At 46.8% G+C, this 6,000-nt stretch overlaps 1 protein-coding gene across 26 annotated transcripts in view; it reads left to right on the forward strand.

Annotated features, from left to right (window-relative positions):
• The window catches only part of LOC105495610 (zinc finger protein 536), a 491,361-nt gene that overhangs the window by 119,739 nt on the left and 365,622 nt on the right, over positions 1 to 6,000 (forward strand). Inside the window, exon 1 of one of the 26 annotated variants that reach the window (XM_071086005.1) lies at positions 4,960 to 6,000. This exon is cut by the window's right edge and continues 1,707 nt beyond it. The exons of 24 other annotated variants lie outside the window; for them this stretch is intronic. The gene's annotated coding sequence lies outside the window, so the exon portion shown is untranslated. Of the gene's footprint in view, positions 1 to 4,959 lie in introns of those variants that run through there. One more of the 26 variants, XM_071086010.1, reaches the window with a different exon arrangement.

The raw sequence follows: 6,000 nt of genomic DNA on the forward strand, positions 1-6,000 counted from the left end.
AGAGCAATTGAAAGAAGTGTGAAAAAAACATTTTTGGTTGTTTTCTTACACTGGTTTGTTCTAATAAAGGCGGTAGAGAGGTCAACACCTGAATAGATAATTTGGGTGTCTGTCACGATCATGCCTGGCTTAGTGCTTTAGGTCTCATCAGCGCTGTCATTAGCCACTTCCACTAAAGGCCAAGCGATGGTCTGGCTGCTGCAGGGTGTTCCAGGGTCTGCAGTCTCTGGGTCTCTTCTCTCTCCCACCCTTGGTCTGGTGGGGACAGCCTTGGGCCCCTGGATAAGCCCTTCTATGGTAGCATCCTCCAAGCTTGCCTGGGAGCAGGACAAGTACCCTCTCCTTAGAAAGAGGTTTTCACATGAATGTTTCTGGAGAAAGGGCTTGCAAGTTTGAGGGTTCCAGCAGATTATAAACAGTGTCGGCTTCATACCCTCATTTTGTGCCAGAGACTCAACATTGCCTATTTTAGAGACTGTGTGTTTACGCCTACAAAACAAACCTCTGCATGTGTGTATATTTGTCTAAAAGCCACACCTAGTGATTCTTGGGGTGGGGGAGCATCTCTTCATAATATGTATCACAAGTGCTACTTACTGATGTTAGCAAGCTTCTCAGCTCCCTGCTCCATCTCCAGTCGAGGGGGCTTGACCTGGGTGAAGCTCCGACTTAAGGGAAACCGAGAAAGATCCTGTGCCCAGGTGGAGATGAGGGGGAGGAAGAGGTGTTCCAGGGCTGCTAACTGGTGGTCCTTGGAGAACCCCATAGCCTCCATGCAGTGAAATTAAAAGTTAAAGATGTATACAGCATGTGCGTGATTTTTATCATACAGAAGGCCCATAGTTTCCATCCGATTTTTGAGGGCATTCCTTTCTTGTCTGTAGCTGAGAAACAGATAAACTTTTGCAAGTGGACCTTTCGATGTGAAACACTACGAGATGGTAACCGATGCCTGGATAACCTGGGTGCTGCTTCAGGACAAGAGATAAACTTCTGCCCCTGAAAAAGTCTCACTCACAGAATGCTGGGTTGGATGGAGGGAAAATAGCAAGAAGTTGGCCAACCCCAAGTGCATGCTAAAAGTGTCCCTGTTTCACTCCTTAAAAAAAATTATTCCAGGCCGGGCGCGGTGGCTCAAGCCTGTAATCCCAGCACTTTGGGAGGCCGAGGCGGGCGGATCACAAGGTCAGGAGATCGAGACCATCCTGGCTAACACGGTGAAACCCCGTCTCTACTAAAAATACAAAAAATTAGCCGGGCGCGGTGGCGGGCGCCTGTAGTCCCAGCTACTCAGGAGGCTGAGGCAGGAGAATGGCGGGAACCCGGGAGGCGGAGCTTGCAGTGAGCCGAGATTGCGCCACTGCACTCCAGCCTGGGCGACAGAGCGAGACTCCGTCTCAAAAAAAAAAAAAAAAAAAAAAAATTATTCCAGTCTTTTTTAAGGTAATAGATTGGTGTCACAGTCAACATGGCCATGCGAAAAAGTGTCAGAGGGAGCGAGCCATGGCCTGGGAGTGAGATCCAGGGAAGGTAGTTAAAGGGGCCCCTGTCAGAACCCCACCATGGGGTGCTGAGTGTCAGGGGGCACCCCGTGCTGGCTCTGTGGTCTCCCACCCCTAGGACCTGACCCCGACTGGCAGACAAGGATAGCCGGGTGCGGTGGCTCACGCCTGTAATCCCAGTACTTTGGGAGGGTGAGGTGGGTGGATCACCTACAGTCAGGAGTTTGAGACCAGCCTGGCCAACATGGTGAAACCCCGTCTTTACTAAAAATACAAAAAAAAAAAAAAAAAAAAAAATTAACAGGGTGTGGTGGCAGGCACCTATAATCCCAGCTACTTGGGAGGCTGATACAGGAAAATCACTTGAACTCGGGAGGTGGAGGTTGCAGTGAGCAGAGTTCACACCATTGCATTCCAGCCTGGGCAACAAGAGTGAAACTCTGTCTCAAAAAAAAAAAAAAAAAAAAAAGACAAGGATGCTGTCATTCATATCTCAGACTCTATGTTTGGGACATGACGCATCCATCACCTTCATTCCCATCTCTGGGCCAGCACTGGATCTTGTGCCTCGGGAATTATCAAGCTCTTGGGTCTCCCCTCTCTATCGCTGGGCCTGGCCTGCCACACCTTAAAAGCCCTCACTGAGCGAGCCCTCGCTTGGGCTGGAGCAGAGCAGGCAGGCCATTTTTTTACAAGACTGGGCCCATGGTGGCCTCGGGGATTCAGGTTTCCCATGGGCAGAAGGTTCTTTGGAGACTCCTGCATTCATCCCCTCATTTCACAGTTGGGAAAGTCAAGGCTTGGGAAGGGAAGGAAGTGAGACAGTGACTTAGTGACCGGACCCAGGCTCCCAGGCCTTGGCCCTGTGATCTTGTTACTACGTGATACTGCTTGTCTAGTGAATGGCACATGAGTCAGCCTTCTGTGGGAGACACAGATGAAATGCTACTTCTATAAGATTTCTGCCTCCTGCTGGCTTATCTTTTAATATAGCATCAACAACAGCAACAGCAACACAATAGCAGCTACTAACTAGGTACCAGGCATATTATTTTTGTAAATTAATTAATACTAATTGATGGTCTCCTTTAGTTTAATTCGTTCTTGCAACAACCTTATGGGGTAGGTACTACCATCATCCCCATTTTGCAGATGAGGAAACCGGGGCTGGAGAGATTGTTAGATGCCCCAGTCAGTAGTGGGGGAGGACCACACCCCGGGGACTGCCCCCAGCATGGGTGCACTCAGCTCCTCCCTCTGTTCCTGTCCCCAGCACTGCAAGAGAACTCCAGGTTTGACAGAGCTGAGCATTTTCTTCTTTGATCCAACTATGTCTCTGTTTTACGTACATAGGTAAGGAAGAAATCTTGGCTTTTATTTATGGCACTGGGATATAACATTTCCACTGGACACACATTGATTTAAGGAAATCTGTGGTCAGTTTCAAGAAGTGTCTTAACTAGTTTATGGTAAAGGTGTAAGCAGATGTGGCAATAGAATGAAGGTGGCAACGTGGTTGAAATTTGGGCAGCACTGTCCTATGTCTACTTAAGGTAGAAGAAAAGAAAAAAATGTAGTGACTCCACTTTTAGAAATTTCAAATGAGTCCTTATCTGCATTCTGGGAGAGAAGCCCCAGTGACATCTTATGACCAGGTCATTGAAGGCAGAGAGTCTCGGGTGCTTAGTTTTCCTGGCATGCATCTAAGGGAGCCATGCTTGACCCACCAGTGGGAGTCACAGATCCATGAAGTCTGCAGTCTTCATCCGGTGTCATCCCTGGGGACTAGGTCGGCCTACCTGAAAGGGGACTGGCCTCTGACTTGGAATCAGTGGCAGAGCTGGAGGTAGAAGGAAGGAGGAGGTGGCAAATTGGGACCGGGAGGCGTCAGTCGGAGAGGACTGGAGAGTGTCTCATTCAGACTCCCACATACAGCACTTGGGCTTTGTTGCCTAGTGTTGACCAGGTTGATGACTGTAGCTGGCATGCACCCCAGATGGCTACCAGGCATTCTGGACAGGTCTTCCATGCCACTATATGCTGCCACAGCATTACAGATTCACTGCCATCAGAAAGGCTGTAGGACAGTGGTTCTCAAACTGGCATCCAAGGGACCCCAAGGGTTCCCAAGAAGGCACCTTGGGAGCCAAGAGAAGGGCAGGGCTCAGGGTTCTTCTCTGCAGCTATGGTCAAAGCAACTGTGCTTTTATCAGCTCATATGGGAGAAGATTTCCTCAGGGAAAGGATTCTGCTACTAGGAAATGCTGAAAAATCATGTATTTAGACCAAAGTTGATTCTTTTTTAAAGATTTTATTTGCTTATTTATAACTTTTGTTCTAAGTTCGGGGTACATGTGCAGGTTTGTTATATAGGTAAACTTGTGTCCCGGAAGTTTGTTGTATAGATTAGTTGTCACCCAGGTATTTAGTCTACTACCCATTAGTTTTTTTTCCTGATCCTCTCCCTCCTCCCACCCTCCCCACTCTGAGAGGCCCCAGTGTGTGTTGTTCCCCAATCGGTGTCTATGTGTTCTCATCATTTAGCTCCCACTTATAAGTGAGTGAGAACATGCAGTATTTGGTTTTCTATTCCTGTATTAGTTTGCTAAGGATAATGACTTCCAGCTCCATCCTTGTTCCTTCAGAGGATATGATCTTATTCTTTTTTATGGCTGCATAGTATTCCATGGTGTGTATGTACCACATTTTCTTTATCCAGTCTACCATTGATGAGCATGTAGGTTGATTCCATGAGTTTGCCATAGTAAATAATGTTGCAGTAAACATATGCATACATGTCTCTCTTTGTAACAGAACAATTTATGTTCCTTTGGGTATATACTCAGTAATGGGATTGCTGGTTCAAATGGTATTTCTGTAATTAGGTCTTTGAGGAATCAACACACTATCTTCCACAAAGGTTGAAGTAGTTTACACTTCCACCAGCAGTGTGTAAGAATTCCTTTTTCTCCACAACCTAGCCAGCATCTGCTATTTTTTTACTTTTTAATAGCCATTCTGATTGGTGTGAGATGGTATTTCACTGTGGTTTTGATTTGCATTTCTGTAATGATCAGTGATGTTGAAGGGTTTTTTTTTTTTTTTTGTATGATTGTTGGCCACATGTATGCCTTCTTTTGAAAAGTTAGACCAAAATCTTTTTTTTTTTCTTTTTTTTTTTTTTTGAGACGGAGTCTCGCTCTGTCACCCAGGCTGGAGTTCAGTGGCCGGATCTTAGCTCACAGCAAGCTCCGCCTCCTGGGTTTACGCCATTCTCCTGCCTCAGTCTCCCAAGTAGCTGGGACTACAGGTGCCCGCCACCACGCCCGGCTAGTTTTTTTGTATTTTTTAGTAGAGACGGGGTTTCACCGTGTTAGCCAGGATGGTCTCGAACTCCTGACCTCGTGATCCGCCCATCTCGGCCTCCCAAAGTGCTGGGATTACAGGCGTGAGCCACCGTGCCCGACCCCAGACGAAATTCTTGATTCTGCAGATGGGAAACCAAATTCCTCAGAAGATCAAAGAATCACAAAGATCAACTCTGTACGGTCATTTAAAATAGAGAATGTCTTTATTCAAGCAGATTGATAGAGCTCTGGTAGAAGAAATAAAACATACTCCGAAAGGTGACATAAGGGTTCCTCTGGTCCAGCTGCCTGCTTTACGGGCAGCCTGGCAGCTAGAACATTGGGTAGAGGTGGATGTCTGCCTGGGACCAAGCTTTCCACCACAAGGGGCCCAGAGCCTGCAGGACAGAACTGCTCATCCTATCTGCCCATGATGGCTGGAAGTTGAGTGTTTATAGGGTGCAAGGCCATGAGCCAAGCTCTTTCATTTATTATCTCCATTCTACAGATGAAGAAATGGAGGCTCAGGGTCAGGATGTGACTTATCAGCAGGAGCCTACTGTACTCTGGTCTGGGGTCTGTGCTGTCAGCCACTGCGGCCCCTGCTCCTGGTAAGAGTGTCTTGGTGTCTAGTAGGATTGCACTGAGGTATAAAGGGCCAGATGTTTCATTGTCAGAAACACCCTGAACGAATTCTTCTATCTGAATCTTCAATATTCCTATCTCCCCTTTCCTGACACTGCAAGGGTTTTTGCAGAATGCTCCTGGCTGCCCCATAGGGTTTCTAGAAGTCTGTGTGCTTTGAAACATCGGAAGGGAGGCAAAGATGGGTAAACAAACCCCTAAACAGCAAATGGGCAGGGACCCTACTTACCGTGTCTTCTCCGGTGTCCTACTTCAACCCGCCATGTGGGCATGCTGGAGACCCAGTGTGTGTACTTATTGATAACAAGATTCCAATGATGTTCTATCATCCATTCATAAAGCATTTTTGATTTACATGTGTTTATCCTTTTACCCATTCCTTCATGCGTTTATTACTTTTTAAATTCCTTCAATCATCTTTCTATTTCTCCATCCATCCATTTATGCATGCCCTTATGCATTCATTCACGTCTTCATATCTTTGTTCATGTATGCATTTGTTAGTT

The sequence above is a fragment of the Macaca nemestrina genome, chromosome 20 (genome assembly GCF_043159975.1).
Source record: "Macaca nemestrina isolate mMacNem1 chromosome 20, mMacNem.hap1, whole genome shotgun sequence".
Lineage (NCBI taxonomy): Eukaryota > Metazoa > Chordata > Mammalia > Primates > Cercopithecidae > Macaca > Macaca nemestrina.